The following is a 17,413-nucleotide window of genomic DNA, read 5'->3' on the forward strand; positions in this document are numbered from 1 at the left end:
ACACACGCGAGACAGATGAACAACGACGGTCGGCTAAAACCTACAAACTCTATTTTTGCCACCACAGAAATCAGGGGAGAGCGCGAACGCAGTCCCCCACTATCAGAAATTATGCAGTCGAGATTCCCACATTTGGGGAATTCGCAGCGGTCAGCACAACCGGAGTGCAATGGCTGAGCCTCGCCCTGGGTGAACCACCTTCTTGATCATGGTCTCGCCCCTGCCAGGTAAGTATGAGGTGTAGAGGCACCGCCGAACAGAGACACCGAATCACACACCGTTCAAACTCACGGTGAGCTCCACTCGTCTACTCATCACACCAGCACAAACCTCACCGAACGCAAACGCCGCTATTCTGCAACATCAAAACGACCACGCCGACATGTGCCTGAAAATAAGAAAAAAAACAGAAAAAAAAACACTTGGTTCAACCAAAACAGAAGAAAAAAATGATCATTTCAAATTGATCTACAAAAAAGAAAAGAAAAAACACTGTAAAAATCCACCTGACAAGCATGCCCTTTACAGGTTTGGCATAGCTCAATCATGAAACGGTCAAATTAGCCTAAGAAATAGTGCAAACGGCTAATTATGTGCCCAGTGCTAAAGCTGATCTAAAATACCGGTCTCTTTAACGTTTGTATCAACAAGCTTTTTATGTAAACGCTGCCTATCCAAAAATAGCTCTGGACGACCACTTTTTTTCCAAGGCAAAAACGCCACAAATCCGTTCTATCCGAGCTTCAAATCGAAATACGACGAATCAGAACGAAAATCATACAGAACAAGAAAAAAATGAATACGGTCTCGCTCAATTTTACAAGCTCTTGCTTTGCCACCACAGAAATCAAGGGAAAGCGCGAACGCGGTCCCTCATTATCAGAAATTAGCGTTCTATTTCACGTTTGTATCAACAAGCTTTTTATGCAAACGCTGCCTATCCAAAAATAGCTCTGAACTACCACTTTTTGCCCCACGAATCCGTCCAATTGATCGGAACTGCACGCAAAAGAACAACGAATCAGAATGAAAATCATACAGAACAAGAAACTAATTGAATACGGTCGGCTAAAATCTACAAGCTCTATCTTTGCCACCACAGAAATCAGGGAAGAGCGCGAACGCAGTCCCCCACTAACTTTATATATAAGTTAAATATCCTACTGTGTTTTTTCATTTTTTATTTTATTAATAATTTTGGCGATGGGTGCCCTTTTTTTGGCTTGAGCACCTGCCCCCAAAAATGTCTGTGCACGTGCCTGGCCCAGTGCTAAAGCTGATTTAAAATACCGGTCTCTTTAACGTTTGTATCAACAAGCTTTTTATGTAAACGCTGCCTTTCCAAAAATAGCTCTGGACGACCACTTTTGTCCCAACGCAAAAATGCCTGATCCGAGCTGCACATCGAACAAAATCTACAAACTCTATTTTTGCCACCACAGAAATCAGGGGAGAGCGCGAACGCAGTCCCCCACTAACTTTATATATAAGTTAAATATCCTACTGTGTTTTTTCATTTTTTATTTTATTAATAATTTTGGCGATGGGTGCCCTTTTTTTGGCTTGAGCACCTGCCCCCAAAAATGTCTGTGCACGTGCCTGGCCCAGTGCTAAAGCTGATTTAAAATACCGGTCTCTTTAACGTTTGTATCAACAAGCTTTTTATGTAAACGCTGCCTTTCCAAAAATAGCTCTGGACGACCACTTTTATACCAACGCAAAAATGCCACAAATCCGTTCTCCTGATCCGAGCTGCACATCGAACAACGACGGTCGGCTAAAATCTGCAAACTCTATTTTTGCCACCACAGAAATCAGGGGAGAGCGCGAACGCAGTCCCCCACTATCAGAAATTATGCAGTCGAGATTCCCACATTTGGGGAATTCGCAGCAGTCAGCACAACCAGAGTGCAATGGCTGAGCCTCGCCCTGGGTGAACCACCTTCTTGATCATGGTCTCGCCCCTGCCAGGTAAGTATGAGGTGTAGAAGCACCGCCGAACAGAGACACCGAATCACACACCGTTCAAACTCACGGTGAGCTCCACTCGTCTACTCATCACACCAGCACAAACCTCACCGAACGCAAACGCCGCTATTCTGCAACATCAAAACGACCACGCCGACATTTGCCTGAAAATAAGAAAAAAAAAACAAAAAAAAAACCACTTGGTTCAACCAAAACAGAAGAAAAAAATGATCATTTCAAATTGATCTACAAAAAAGAAAAGAAAAAACACTGTAAAAATCCACCTGACAAGCATGCCCTTTACAGGTTTGGCATAGCTCAATCATGAAACGGTCAAATTAGCCTAAAAAATAGTGCAAACGGCTAATTATGTGCCCAGTGCTAAAGCTGATCTAAAATACCGGTCTCTTTAACGTTTGTATCAACAAGCTTTTTATGTAAACGCTGCCTATCCAAAAATAGCTCTGGACGACCACTTTTTTTCCAAGGCAAAAACGCCACAAATCCGTTCTATCCGAGCTTCAAATCGAAATACGACGAATCAGAACGAAAATCATACAGAACAAGAAAAAAATGAATACGGTCTCGCTCAATTTTACAAGCTCTTGCTTTGCCACCACAGAAATCAAGGGAAAGCGCGAACGCGGTCCCTCATTATCAGAAATTAGCGTTCTATTTCACGTTTGTATCAACAAGCTTTTAATGCAAACGCTGCCTATCCAAAAATAGCTCTGAACTACCACTTTTTGCCCCACGAATCCGTCCAATTGATCGGAACTGCACGCAAAAGAACAACGAATCAGAATGAAAATCATACAGAACAAGAAACTAATTGAATACGGTCGGCTAAAATCTACAAGCTCTATCTTTGCCACCACAGAAATCAGGGAAGAGCGCGAACGCAGTCCCCCACTAACTTTATATATAAGTTAAATATCCTACTGTGTTTTTTCATTTTTTATTTTATTAATAATTTTGGCGATGGGTGCCCTTTTTTTGGCTTGAGCACCTGCCCCCAAAAATGTCTGTGCACGTGCCTGGCCCAGTGCTAAAGCTGATTTAAAATACCGGTCTCTTTAACGTTTGTATCAACAAGCTTTTTATGTAAACGCTGCCTTTCCAAAAATAGCTCTGGACGACCACTTTTGTCCCAACGCAAAAATGCCTGATCCGAGCTGCACATCGAACAAAATCTACAAACTCTATTTTTGCCACCACAGAAATCAGGGGAGAGCGCGAACGCAGTCCCCCACTAACTTTATATATAAGTTAAATATCCTACTGTGTTTTTTCATTTTTTATTTTATTAATAATTTTGGCGATGGGTGCCCTTTTTTTGGCTTGAGCACCTGCCCCCAAAAATGTCTGTGCACGTGCCTGGCCCAGTGCTAAAGCTGATTTAAAATACCGGTCTCTTTAACGTTTGTATCAACAAGCTTTTTATGTAAGCTGCCTTTTATGTTATGCTGCCTTTCCAAAAATAGCTCTGGACGACCACTTTTGTCCCAACGCAAAAATGCCACAAATCCGTTCTCCTGATCCGAGCTGCACATCGAACAACGACGGTCGGCTAAAACCTACAAACTCTATTTTTGCCACCACAGAAATCAGGGGAGAGCGCGAACGCGGTCCCTCATTATCAGAAATTAGCGTTCTATTTCACGTTTGTATCAACAAGCTTTTTATGTAAACGCTGCCTATCCAAAAATAGCTCTGAACGACCACTTTTTTCCCCACGAATGCGTCCAATTGATCGGAACTGCACGCAAAAGAACAACGAATCAGAATGAAAATCATACAGAACAAGAAACTAATTGAATACGGTCGGCTAAAATCTACAAGCTCTATCTTTGCCACCACAGAAATCAGGGGAGAGCGCGAACGCAGTCCCCCACTAACTTTATATATAAGTTAAATATCCTACTGTGTTTTTTCAATTTTTATTTCATTAATAATTTTGGCGATGGGTGCTCTTTATTTGGCTTGAGCACCTGCCCCCAAAAATGTCTGTGCACGTGCCTGGCCCAGTGCTAAAGCTGATTTAAAATACCGGTCTCTTTAGTCAAGAAACTAATTGAATACGGTCGGCTAAAATCTACAAGCTCTATCTTTGCCACCACAGAAATAAGGGGAGAGCGCGAACGCAGTCCCCCACTAACTTTATATATAAGTTAAATATCCTACTGTGTTTTTTCATTTTTTATTTTATTAATAATTTTGGCGATGGGTGCCCTTTTTTTGGCTTGAGCACCTGCCCCCAAAAATGTCTGTGCACGTGCCTGGCCCAGTGCTAAAGCTGATTTAAAATACCGGTCTCTTTAACGTTTGTATCAACAAGCTTTTTATGTAAACGCTGCCTTTCCAAAAATAGCTCTGGACGACCACTTTTGTCCCAACGCAAAAATGCCACAAATCCGTTCTCCTGATCCGAGCAGCACATCGAACAACGACGGTCGGCTAAAATCTGCAAACTCTATTTTTGCCACCACAGAAATCAGGGGAGAGCGCGAACGCAGTCCCCCACAATCAGAAATGATGCAGTCGAGATTCCCACATTTGGGGAATTCGCAGCGGTCAGCACAACCGGAGTGCAATGGCTGAGCCTCGCCCTGGGTGAACCACCTTCTTGATCATGGTCTCGCCCCTGCCAGGTAAGTATGAGGTGTAGAGGCACCGCCGAACAGAGACACCGAATCACACACCGTTCAAACTCACGGTGAGCTCCACTCGTCTACTCATCACACCAGCACAAACCTCACCGAACGCAAACGCCGCTATTCTGCAACATCAAAACGACCACGCCGACATTTGCCTGAAAATAAGAAAAAAAAACAAAAAAAAAACACTTGGTTCAACCAAAACAGAAGAAAAAAATGATCATTTCAAATTGATCTACAAAAAAGAAAAGAAAAAAACACTGTAAAAATCCACCTGACAAGCATGCCCTTTACAGGTTTGGCATAGCTCAATCATGAAACGGTCAAATTAGCCTAAGAAATAGTGCAAACGGCTAATTATGTGCCCAGTGCTAAAGCTGATCTAAAATACCGGTCTCTTTAACGTTTGTATCAACAAGCTTTTTATGTAAACGCTGCCTATCCAAAAATAGCTCTGGACGACCACTTTTTTTCCAAGGCAAAAACGCCACAAATCCGTTCTATCCGAGCTTCAAATCGAAATACGACGAATCAGAACGAAAATCATACAGAACAAGAAAAAAATGAATACGGTCTCGCTCAATTTTACAAGCTCTTGCTTTGCCACCACAGAAATCAAGGGAAAGCGCGAACGCGGTCCCTCATTATCAGAAATTAGCGTTCTATTTCACGTTTGTATCAACAAGCTTTTTATGCAAACGCTGCCTATCCAAAAATAGCTCTGAACTACCACTTTTTGCCCCACGAATCCGTCCAATTGATCGGAACTGCACGCAAAAGAACAACGAATCAGAATGAAAATCATACAGAACAAGAAACTAATTGAATACGGTCGGCTAAAATCTACAAGCTCGAACGCAGTCCCCCACTAACTTTATATATAAGTTAAATATCCTACTGTGTTTTTTCATTTTTTATTTTATTAATAATTTTGGCGATGAGTGCCCTTTTTTTGGCTTGAGCACCTGCCCCCAAAAATGTCTGTGCACGTGCCTGGCCCAGTGCTAAAGCTGATTTAAAATACCGGTCTCTTTAACGTTTGTATCAACAAGCTTTTTATGTAAGCTGCCTTTTATGTTATGCTGCCTTTCCAAAAATAGCTCTGGACGACCACTTTTGTCCCAACGCAAAAATGCCACAAATCCGTTCTCCTGATCCGAGCTGCACATCGAACAACGACGGTCGGCTAAAATCTACAAACTCTATTTTTGCCACCACAGAAATCAGGGGAGAGCGCGAACGCAGTCCCCCACTATCAGAAATGATGCAGTCGAGATTCCCACATTTGGGGAATTCGCAGCGGTCAGCACAACCGGAGTGCAATGGCTGAGCCTCGCCCTGGGTGAACCACCTTCTTGATCATGGTCTCGCTCCTGCCAGGTAAGTATGAGGTGTAGAGGCACCGCCGAACAGAGACACCGAATCACACACCGTTCAAACTCACGGTGAGCTCCACTCGTCTACTCATCACACCAGCACAAAACGCCGCTATTCTGCAACATCAAAACGACCACGCCGACATTTGCCTGAAAATAAGAAAAAAAAACCACTTGGTTCAACCAAAACAGAAGAAAAAAAATGATCATTTCAAATTGATCTACAAAAAAGAAAAAAGAAAACACTGTAAAAATCCACCTGACAAGCATGCCCTTTACATGTTTGGCATAGCTCAATCATGAAACGGTCAAATTAGCCTAAGAAATAGTGCAAACGGCTAATTATGTGCCCAGTGCTAAAGCTGATCTAAAATACCGGTCTCTTTAACGTTTGTATCAACAAGCTTTTTATGTAAACGCTGCCTATCCAAAAACAGCTCTGGACGACCACTTTTTTTCCAAGGCAAAAACGCCACAAATCCGTTCTTGATCCGAGCTGCAAATCGAAATACGACGAATCAGAATGAAAATCATACAGAACAAGAAACAAAATGAATACGGTCTCGCTCAATTTTACAAGCTCTTGCTTTGCCACCACAGAAATCAAGGGAAAGCGCGAACGCGGTCCCTCATTATCAGAAATTAGCGTTCTATTTCACGTTTGTATCAACAAGCTTTTTATGTAAACGCTGCCTATCCAAAAATAGCTCTGAACGACCACTTTTTTCCCCACGAATCCGTCCAATTGATAGGAACTGCACGCAAAAGAACAACGAATCAGAATGAAAATCATACAGAACAAGAAACTAATTGAATACGGTCGGCTAAAATCTACAAGCTCTATCTTTGCCACCACAGAAATCAGGGGAGAGCGCGAACGCAGTCCCCCACTAACTTTATATATAAGTTAAATATCCTACTGTGTTTTTTCATTTTTTATTTTATTAATAATTTTGGCGATGGGTGCCCTTTTTTTGGCTTGAGCACCTGCCCCCAAAAATGTCTGTGCACGTGCCTGGCCCAGTGCTAAAGCTGATTTAAAATACCGGTCTCTTTAACGTTTGTATCAACAAGCTTTCTATGTAAGCTGCCTTTTATGTTATGCTGCCTTTCCAAAAATAGCTCTGGACGACCACTTTTGTCCCAACGCAAAAATGCCACAAATCCGTTCTCCTGATCCGAGCTGCACATCGAACAACGACGGTCGGCTAAAACCTACAAACTCTATTTTTGCCACCACAGAAATCAGGGGAGAGCGCGAACGCAGTCCCCCACTATCAGAAATTATGCAGTCGAGATTCCCACATTTGGGGAATTCGCAGCGGTCAGCACAACCGGAGTGCAATGGCTGAGCCTCGCCCTGGGTGAACCACCTTCTTGATCATGGTCTCGCCCCTGCCAGGTAAGTATGAGGTGTAGAGGCACCGCCGAACAGAGACACCGAATCACACACCGTTCAAACTCACGGTGAGCTCCACTCGTCTACTCATCACACCAGCACAAACCTCACCGAACGCAAACGCCGCTATTCTGCAACATCAAAACGACCACGCCGACATGTGCCTGAAAATAAGAAAAAAAAAAGAAAAAAAAACACTTGGTTCAACCAAAACAGAAGAAAAAAATGATCATTTCAAATTGATCTACAAAAAAGAAAAGAAAAAACACTGTAAAAATCCACCTGACAAGCATGCCCTTTACAGGTTTGGCATAGCTCAATCATGAAACGGTCAAATTAGCCTAAGAAATAGTGCAAACGGCTAATTATGTGCCCAGTGCTAAAGCTGATCTAAAATACCGGTCTCTTTAACGTTTGTATCAACAAGCTTTTTATGTAAACGCTGCCTATCCAAAAATAGCTCTGGACGACCACTTTTTTTCCAAGGCAAAAACGCCACAAATCCGTTCTATCCGAGCTTCAAATCGAAATACGACGAATCAGAACGAAAATCATACAGAACAAGAAAAAAATGAATACGGTCTCGCTCAATTTTACAAGCTCTTGCTTTGCCACCACAGAAATCAAGGGAAAGCGCGAACGCGGTCCCTCATTATCAGAAATTAGCGTTCTATTTCACGTTTGTATCAACAAGCTTTTTATGCAAACGCTGCCTATCCAAAAATAGCTCTGAACTACCACTTTTTGCCCCACGAATCCGTCCAATTGATCGGAACTGCACGCAAAAGAACAACGAATCAGAATGAAAATCATACAGAACAAGAAACTAATTGAATACGGTCGGCTAAAATCTACAAGCTCTATCTTTGCCACCACAGAAATCAGGGAAGAGCGCGAACGCAGTCCCCCACTAACTTTATATATAAGTTAAATATCCTACTGTGTTTTTTCATTTTTTATTTTATTAATAATTTTGGCGATGGGTGCCCTTTTTTTGGCTTGAGCACCTGCCCCCAAAAATGTCTGTGCACGTGCCTGGCCCAGTGCTAAAGCTGATTTAAAATACCGGTCTCTTTAACGTTTGTATCAACAAGCTTTTTATGTAAACGCTGCCTTTCCAAAAATAGCTCTGGACGACCACTTTTGTCCCAACGCAAAAATGCCTGATCCGAGCTGCACATCGAACAAAATCTACAAACTCTATTTTTGCCACCACAGAAATCAGGGGAGAGCGCGAACGCAGTCCCCCACTAACTTTATATATAAGTTAAATATCCTACTGTGTTTTTTCATTTTTTATTTTATTAATAATTTTGGCGATGGGTGCCCTTTTTTTGGCTTGAGCACCTGCCCCCAAAAATGTCTGTGCACGTGCCTGGCCCAGTGCTAAAGCTGATTTAAAATACCGGTCTCTTTAACGTTTGTATCAACAAGCTTTTTATGTAAGCTGCCTTTTATGTTATGCTGCCTTTCCAAAAATAGCTCTGGACGACCACTTTTGTCCCAACGCAAAAATGCCACAAATCCGTTCTCCTGATCCGAGCTGCACATCGAACAACGACGGTCGGCTAAAACCTACAAACTCTATTTTTGCCACCACAGAAATCAGGGGAGAGCGCGAACGCGGTCCCTCATTATCAGAAATTAGCGTTCTATTTCACGTTTGTATCAACAAGCTTTTTATGTAAACGCTGCCTATCCAAAAATAGCTCTGAACGACCACTTTTTTCCCCACGAATGCGTCCAATTGATCGGAACTGCACGCAAAAGAACAACGAATCAGAATGAAAATCATACAGAACAAGAAACTAATTGAATACGGTCGGCTAAAATCTACAAGCTCTATCTTTGCCACCACAGAAATCAGGGGAGAGCGCGAACGCAGTCCCCCACTAACTTTATATATAAGTTAAATATCCTACTGTGTTTTTTCAATTTTTATTTCATTAATAATTTTGGCGATGGGTGCTCTTTATTTGGCTTGAGCACCTGCCCCCAAAAATGTCTGTGCACGTGCCTGGCCCAGTGCTAAAGCTGATTTAAAATACCGGTCTCTTTAGTCAAGAAACTAATTGAATACGGTCGGCTAAAATCTACAAGCTCTATCTTTGCCACCACAGAAATCAGGGGAGAGCGCGAACGCAGTCCCCCACTAACTTTATATATAAGTTAAATATCCTACTGTGTTTTTTCATTTTTTATTTCATTAATAATTTTGGCGATGGGTGCCCTTTTTTTGGCTTGAGCACCTGCCCCCAAAAATGTCTGTGCACGTGCCTGGCCCAGTGCTAAAGCTGATTTAAAATACCGGTCTCTTTAACGTTTGTATCAACAAGCTTTTTATGTAAACGCTGCCTTTCCAAAAATAGCTCTGGACGACCACTTTTGTCCCAACGCAAAAATGCCACAAATCCGTTCTCCTGATCCGAGCAGCACATCGAACAACGACGGTCGGCTAAAATCTGCAAACTCTATTTTTGCCACCACAGAAATCAGGGGAGAGCGCGAACGCAGTCCCCCACAATCAGAAATTATGCAGTCGAGATTCCCACATTTGGGGAATTCGCAGCGGTCAGCACAACCGGAGTGCAATGGCTGAGCCTCGCCCTGGGTGAACCACCTTCTTGATCATGGTCTCGCCCCTGCCAGGTAAGTATGAGGTGTAGAGGCACCGCCGAACAGAGACACCGAATCACACACCGTTCAAACTCACGGTGAGCTCCACTCGTCTACTCATCACACCAGCACAAACCTCACCGAACGCAAACGCCGCTATTCTGCAACATCAAAACGACCACGCCGACATTTGCCTGAAAATAAGAAAAAAAAAAAAAGAAAAAAACACTTGGTTCAACCAAAACAGAAGAAAAAAATGATCATTTCAAATTGATCTACAAAAAAGAAAAGAAAAAAACACTGTAAAAATCCACCTGACAAGCATGCCCTTTACAGGTTTGGCATAGCTCAATCATGAAACGGTCAAATTAGCCTAAGAAATAGTGCAAACGGCTAATTATGTGCCCAGTGCTAAAGCTGATCTAAAATACCGGTCTCTTTAACGTTTGTATCAACAAGCTTTTTATGTAAACGCTGCCTATCCAAAAATAGCTCTGGACGACCACTTTTTTTCCAAGGCAAAAACGCCACAAATCCGTTCTATCCGAGCTTCAAATCGAAATACGACGAATCAGAACGAAAATCATACAGAACAAGAAAAAAATGAATACGGTCTCGCTCAATTTTACAAGCTCTTGCTTTGCCACCACAGAAATCAAGGGAAAGCGCGAACGCGGTCCCTCATTATCAGAAATTAGCGTTCTATTTCACGTTTGTATCAACAAGCTTTTTATGCAAACGCTGCCTATCCAAAAATAGCTCTGAACTACCACTTTTTGCCCCACGAATCCGTCCAATTGATCGGAACTGCACGCAAAAGAACAACGAATCAGAATGAAAATCATACAGAACAAGAAACTAATTGAATACGGTCGGCTAAAATCTACAAGCTCGAACGCAGTCCCCCACTAACTTTATATATAAGTTAAATATCCTACTGTGTTTTTTCATTTTTTATTTTATTAATAATTTTGGCGATGAGTGCCCTTTTTTTGGCTTGAGCACCTGCCCCCAAAAATGTCTGTGCACGTGCCTGGCCCAGTGCTAAAGCTGATTTAAAATACCGGTCTCTTTAACGTTTGTATCAACAAGCTTTTTATGTAAGCTGCCTTTTATGTTATGCTGCCTTTCCAAAAATAGCTCTGGACGACCACTTTTGTCCCAACGCAAAAATGCCACAAATCCGTTCTCCTGATCCGAGCTGCACATCGAACAACGACGGTCGGCTAAAATCTACAAACTCTATTTTTGCCACCACAGAAATCAGGGGAGAGCGCGAACGCAGTCCCCCACTATCAGAAATGATGCAGTCGAGATTCCCACATTTGGGGAATTCGCAGCGGTCAGCACAACCGGAGTGCAATGGCTGAGCCTCGCCCTGGGTGAACCACCTTCTTGATCATGGTCTCGCTCCTGCCAGGTAAGTATGAGGTGTAGAGGCACCGCCGAACAGAGACACCGAATCACACACCGTTCAAACTCACGGTGAGCTCCACTCGTCTACTCATCACACCAGCACAAAACGCCGCTATTCTGCAACATCAAAACGACCACGCCGACATTTGCCTGAAAATAAGAAAAAAAAACCACTTGGTTCAACCAAAACAGAAGAAAAAAATGATCATTTCAAATTGATCTACAAAAAAGAAAAAAGAAAACACTGTAAAAATCCACCTGACAAGCATGCCCTTTACATGTTTGGCATAGCTCAATCATGAAACGGTCAAATTAGCCTAAGAAATAGTGCAAACGGCTAATTATGTGCCCAGTGCTAAAGCTGATCTAAAATACCGGTCTCTTTAACGTTTGTATCAACAAGCTTTTTATGTAAACGCTGCCTATCCAAAAACAGCTCTGGACGACCACTTTTTTTCCAAGGCAAAAACGCCACAAATCCGTTCTTGATCCGAGCTGCAAATCGAAATACGACGAATCAGAATGAAAATCATACAGAACAAGAAACAAAATGAATACGGTCTCGCTCAATTTTACAAGCTCTTGCTTTGCCACCACAGAAATCAAGGGAAAGCGCGAACGCGGTCCCTCATTATCAGAAATTAGCGTTCTATTTCACGTTTGTATCAACAAGCTTTTTATGTAAACGCTGCCTATCCAAAAATAGCTCTGAACGACCACTTTTTTCCCCACGAATCCGTCCAATTGATAGGAACTGCACGCAAAAGAACAACGAATCAGAATGAAAATCATACAGAACAAGAAACTAATTGAATACGGTCGGCTAAAATCTACAAGCTCTATCTTTGCCACCACAGAAATCAGGGGAGAGCGCGAACGCAGTCCCCCACTAACTTTATATATAAGTTAAATATCCTACTGTGTTTTTTCATTTTTTATTTTATTAATAATTTTGGCGATGGGTGCCCTTTTTTTGGCTTGAGCACCTGCCCCCAAAAATGTCTGTGCACGTGCCTGGCCCAGTGCTAAAGCTGATTTAAAATACCGGTCTCTTTAACGTTTGTATCAACAAGCTTTCTATGTAAGCTGCCTTTTATGTTATGCTGCCTTTCCAAAAATAGCTCTGGACGACCACTTTTGTCCCAACGCAAAAATGCCACAAATCCGTTCTCCTGATCCGAGCTGCACATCGAACAACGACGGTCGGCTAAAACCTACAAACTCTATTTTTGCCACCACAGAAATCAGGGGAGAGCGCGAACGCAGTCCCCCACTATCAGAAATTATGCAGTCGAGATTCCCACATTTGGGGAATTCGCAGCGGTCAGCACAACCGGAGTGCAATAGCTGAGCCTCGCCCTGGGTGAACCACCTTCTTGATCATGGTCTCGCCCCTGCCAGGTAAGTATGAGGTGTAGAGGCACCGCCGAACAGAGACACCGAATCACACACCGTTCAAACTCACGGTGAGCTCCACTCGTCTACTCATCACACCAGCACAAACCTCACCGAACGCAAACGCCGCTATTCTGCAACATCAAAACGACCACGCCGACATTTGCCTGAAAATAAGAAAAAAAAAAAAAAGAAAAAAAAAACACTTGGTTCAACCAAAACAGAAGAAAAAAATGATCATTTCAAATTGATCTACAAAAAAGAAAAGAAAAAAACACTGTAAAAATCCACCTGACAAGCATGCCCTTTACAGGTTTGGCATAGCTCAATCATGAAACGGTCAAATTAGCCTAAGAAATAGTGCAAACGGCTAATTATGTGCCCAGTGCTAAAGCTGATCTAAAATACCGGTCTCTTTAACGTTTGTATCAACAAGCTTTTTATGTAAACGCTGCCTATCCAAAAATAGCTCTGGACGACCACTTTTTTTCCAAGGCAAAAACGCCACAAATCCGTTCTATCCGAGCTTCAAATCGAAATACGACGAATCAGAACGAAAATCATACAGAACAAGAAAAAAATGAATACGGTCTCGCTCAATTTTACAAGCTCTTGCTTTGCCACCACAGAAATCAAGGGAAAGCGCGAACGCGGTCCCTCATTATCAGAAATTAGCGTTCTATTTCACGTTTGTATCAACAAGCTTTTTATGCAAACGCTGCCTATCCAAAAATAGCTCTGAACTACCACTTTTTGCCCCACGAATCCGTCCAATTGATCGGAACTGCACGCAAAAGAACAACGAATCAGAATGAAAATCATACAGAACAAGAAACTAATTGAATACGGTCGGCTAAAATCTACAAGCTCGAACGCAGTCCCCCACTAACTTTATATATAAGTTAAATATCCTACTGTGTTTTTTCATTTTTTATTTTATTAATAATTTTGGCGATGAGTGCCCTTTTTTTGGCTTGAGCACCTGCCCCCAAAAATGTCTGTGCACGTGCCTGGCCCAGTGCTAAAGCTGATTTAAAATACCGGTCTCTTTAACGTTTGTATCAACAAGCTTTTTATGTAAGCTGCCTTTTATGTTATGCTGCCTTTCCAAAAATAGCTCTGGACGACCACTTTTGTCCCAACGCAAAAATGCCACAAATCCGTTCTCCTGATCCGAGCTGCACATCGAACAACGACGGTCGGCTAAAATCTACAAACTCTATTTTTGCCACCACAGAAATCAGGGGAGAGCGCGAACGCAGTCCCCCACTATCAGAAATGATGCAGTCGAGATTCCCACATTTGGGGAATTCGCAGCGGTCAGCACAACCGGAGTGCAATGGCTGAGCCTCGCCCTGGGTGAACCACCTTCTTGATCATGGTCTCGCTCCTGCCAGGTAAGTATGAGGTGTAGAGGCACCGCCGAACAGAGACACCGAATCACACACCGTTCAAACTCACGGTGAGCTCCACTCGTCTACTCATCACACCAGCACAAAACGCCGCTATTCTGCAACATCAAAACGACCACGCCGACATTTGCCTGAAAATAAGAAAAAAAAACCACTTGGTTCAACCAAAACAGAAGAAAAAAATGATCATTTCAAATTGATCTACAAAAAAGAAAAAAGAAAACACTGTAAAAATCCACCTGACAAGCATGCCCTTTACATGTTTGGCATAGCTCAATCATGAAACGGTCAAATTAGCCTAAGAAATAGTGCAAACGGCTAATTATGTGCCCAGTGCTAAAGCTGATCTAAAATACCGGTCTCTTTAACGTTTGTATCAACAAGCTTTTTATGTAAACGCTGCCTATCCAAAAACAGCTCTGGACGACCACTTTTTTTCCAAGGCAAAAACGCCACAAATCCGTTCTTGATCCGAGCTGCAAATCGAAATACGACGAATCAGAATGAAAATCATACAGAACAAGAAACAAAATGAATACGGTCTCGCTCAATTTTACAAGCTCTTGCTTTGCCACCACAGAAATCAAGGGAAAGCGCGAACGCGGTCCCTCATTATCAGAAATTAGCGTTCTATTTCACGTTTGTATCAACAAGCTTTTTATGTAAACGCTGCCTATCCAAAAATAGCTCTGAACGACCACTTTTTTCCCCACGAATCCGTCCAATTGATAGGAACTGCACGCAAAAGAACAACGAATCAGAATGAAAATCATACAGAACAAGAAACTAATTGAATACGGTCGGCTAAAATCTACAAGCTCTATCTTTGCCACCACAGAAATCAGGGGAGAGCGCGAACGCAGTCCCCCACTAACTTTATATATAAGTTAAATATCCTACTGTGTTTTTTCATTTTTTATTTTATTAATAATTTTGGCGATGGGTGCCCTTTTTTTGGCTTGAGCACCTGCCCCCAAAAATGTCTGTGCACGTGCCTGGCCCAGTGCTAAAGCTGATTTAAAATACCGGTCTCTTTAACGTTTGTATCAACAAGCTTTCTATGTAAGCTGCCTTTTATGTTATGCTGCCTTTCCAAAAATAGCTCTGGACGACCACTTTTGTCCCAACGCAAAAATGCCACAAATCCGTTCTCCTGATCCGAGCTGCACATCGAACAACGACGGTCGGCTAAAACCTACAAACTCTATTTTTGCCACCACAGAAATCAGGGGAGAGCGCGAACGCAGTCCCCCACTATCAGAAATTATGCAGTCGAGATTCCCACATTTGGGGAATTCGCAGCGGTCAGCACAACCGGAGTGCAATGGCTGAGCCTCGCCCTGGGTGAACCACCTTCTTGATCATGGTCTCGCCCCTGCCAGGTAAGTATGAGGTGTAGAGGCACCGCCGAACAGAGACACCGAATCACACACCGTTCAAACTCACGGTGAGCTCCACTCGTCTACTCATCACACCAGCACAAACCTCACCGAACGCAAACGCCGCTATTCTGCAACATCAAAACGACCACGCCGACATTTGCCTGAAAATAAGAAAAAAAGAAAAGAAAAAAAAACACTTGGTTCAACCAAAACAGAAGAAAAAAATGATCATTTCAAATTGATCTACAAAAAAGAAAAGAAAAAACACTGTAAAAATCCACCTGACAAGCATGCCCTTTACAGGTTTGGCATAGCTCAATCATGAAACGGTCAAATTAGCCTAAGAAATAGTGCAAACGGCTAATTATGTGCCCAGTGCTAAAGCTGATCTAAAATACCGGTCTCTTTAACGTTTGTATCAACAAGCTTTTTATGTAAACGCTGCCTATCCAAAAATAGCTCTGGACGACCACTTTTTTTCCAAGGCAAAAACGCCACAAATCCGTTCTATCCGAGCTTCAAATCGAAATACGACGAATCAGAACGAAAATCATACAGAACAAGAAAAAAATGAATACGGTCTCGCTCAATTTTACAAGCTCTTGCTTTGCCACCACAGAAATCAAGGGAAAGCGCGAACGCGGTCCCTCATTATCAGAAATTAGCGTTCTATTTCACGTTTGTATCAACAAGCTTTTTATGCAAACGCTGCCTATCCAAAAATAGCTCTGAACTACCACTTTTTGCCCCACGAATCCGTCCAATTGATCGGAACTGCACGCAAAAGAACAACGAATCAGAATGAAAATCATACAGAACAAGAAACTAATTGAATACGGTCGGCTAAAATCTACAAGCTCTATCTTTGCCACCACAGAAATCAGGGAAGAGCGCGAACGCAGTCCCCCACTAACTTTATATATAAGTTAAATATCCTACTGTGTTTTTTCATTTTTTATTTTATTAATAATTTTGGCGATGGGTGCCCTTTTTTTGGCTTGAGCACCTGCCCCCAAAAATGTCTGTGCACGTGCCTGGCCCAGTGCTAAAGCTGATTTAAAATACCGGTCTCTTTAACGTTTGTATCAACAAGCTTTTTATGTAAACGCTGCCTTTCCAAAAATAGCTCTGGACGACCACTTTTGTCCCAACGCAAAAATGCCTGATCCGAGCTGCACATCGAACAAAATCTACAAACTCTATTTTTGCCACCACAGAAATCAGGGGAGAGCGCGAACGCAGTCCCCCACTAACTTTATATATAAGTTAAATATCCTACTGTGTTTTTTCATTTTTTATTTTATTAATAATTTTGGCGATGGGTGCCCTTTTTTTGGCTTGAGCACCTGCCCCCAAAAATGTCTGTGCACGTGCCTGGCCCAGTGCTAAAGCTGATTTAAAATACCGGTCTCTTTAACGTTTGTATCAACAAGCTTTTTATGTAAACGCTGCCTTTCCAAAAATAGCTCTGGACGACCACTTTTATACCAACGCAAAAATGCCACAAATCCGTTCTCCTGATCCGAGCTGCACATCGAACAACGACGGTCGGCTAAAATCTGCAAACTCTATTTTTGCCACCACAGAAATCAGGGGAGAGCGCGAACGCAGTCCCCCACTATCAGAAATTATGCAGTCGAGATTCCCACATTTGGGGAATTCGCAGCAGTCAGCACAACCAGAGTGCAATGGCTGAGCCTCGCCCTGGGTGAACCACCTTCTTGATCATGGTCTCGCCCCTGCCAGGTAAGTATGAGGTGTAGAAGCACCGCCGAACAGAGACACCGAATCA

The 17,413-nt window shown here is 42.6% G+C and overlaps 11 non-coding genes across 11 annotated transcripts; all 11 read right to left on the minus strand.

Moving 5' to 3' along the window:
* Positions 1 to 71: 71 nt before the first annotated feature.
* Positions 72 to 235, minus strand: LOC134306806 (U1 spliceosomal RNA). Its single transcript, XR_010009483.1, has one exon. It is a non-coding gene; the product is annotated as a U1 spliceosomal RNA (small nuclear RNA).
* Positions 236 to 1,815: 1,580 nt separating this feature from the next.
* Positions 1,816 to 1,979, minus strand: LOC134306816 (U1 spliceosomal RNA). The gene has a single exon (XR_010009492.1). It is a non-coding gene; the product is annotated as a U1 spliceosomal RNA (small nuclear RNA).
* Positions 1,980 to 4,463: 2,484 nt separating this feature from the next.
* On the minus strand, positions 4,464 to 4,627 carry LOC134306827 (U1 spliceosomal RNA). The gene has a single exon (XR_010009502.1). It is a non-coding gene; the product is annotated as a U1 spliceosomal RNA (small nuclear RNA).
* A 1,222-nt stretch (positions 4,628 to 5,849) lies between these two features.
* On the minus strand, positions 5,850 to 6,013 carry LOC134306836 (U1 spliceosomal RNA). Its single transcript, XR_010009511.1, has one exon. It is a non-coding gene; the product is annotated as a U1 spliceosomal RNA (small nuclear RNA).
* A 1,234-nt stretch (positions 6,014 to 7,247) lies between these two features.
* LOC134306818 (U1 spliceosomal RNA) lies at positions 7,248 to 7,411 on the minus strand. The gene has a single exon (XR_010009494.1). It is a non-coding gene; the product is annotated as a U1 spliceosomal RNA (small nuclear RNA).
* Positions 7,412 to 9,893: 2,482 nt separating this feature from the next.
* On the minus strand, positions 9,894 to 10,057 carry LOC134306811 (U1 spliceosomal RNA). The gene has a single exon (XR_010009487.1). It is a non-coding gene; the product is annotated as a U1 spliceosomal RNA (small nuclear RNA).
* Positions 10,058 to 11,280: 1,223 nt separating this feature from the next.
* Positions 11,281 to 11,444, minus strand: LOC134306837 (U1 spliceosomal RNA). The gene has a single exon (XR_010009512.1). It is a non-coding gene; the product is annotated as a U1 spliceosomal RNA (small nuclear RNA).
* A 1,233-nt stretch (positions 11,445 to 12,677) lies between these two features.
* On the minus strand, positions 12,678 to 12,841 carry LOC134306825 (U1 spliceosomal RNA). Its single transcript, XR_010009500.1, has one exon. It is a non-coding gene; the product is annotated as a U1 spliceosomal RNA (small nuclear RNA).
* Positions 12,842 to 14,068: 1,227 nt separating this feature from the next.
* On the minus strand, positions 14,069 to 14,232 carry LOC134306838 (U1 spliceosomal RNA). The gene has a single exon (XR_010009513.1). It is a non-coding gene; the product is annotated as a U1 spliceosomal RNA (small nuclear RNA).
* A 1,233-nt stretch (positions 14,233 to 15,465) lies between these two features.
* On the minus strand, positions 15,466 to 15,629 carry LOC134306830 (U1 spliceosomal RNA). The gene has a single exon (XR_010009505.1). It is a non-coding gene; the product is annotated as a U1 spliceosomal RNA (small nuclear RNA).
* A 1,582-nt stretch (positions 15,630 to 17,211) lies between these two features.
* Positions 17,212 to 17,375, minus strand: LOC134306817 (U1 spliceosomal RNA). Its single transcript, XR_010009493.1, has one exon. It is a non-coding gene; the product is annotated as a U1 spliceosomal RNA (small nuclear RNA).
* Between the last annotated feature and the right edge of the window lie 38 nt (positions 17,376 to 17,413).

The sequence above is a fragment of the Trichomycterus rosablanca genome, unplaced genomic scaffold (genome assembly GCF_030014385.1).
Source record: "Trichomycterus rosablanca isolate fTriRos1 unplaced genomic scaffold, fTriRos1.hap1 scaffold_227, whole genome shotgun sequence".
Taxonomy (NCBI): domain Eukaryota; kingdom Metazoa; phylum Chordata; class Actinopteri; order Siluriformes; family Trichomycteridae; genus Trichomycterus; species Trichomycterus rosablanca.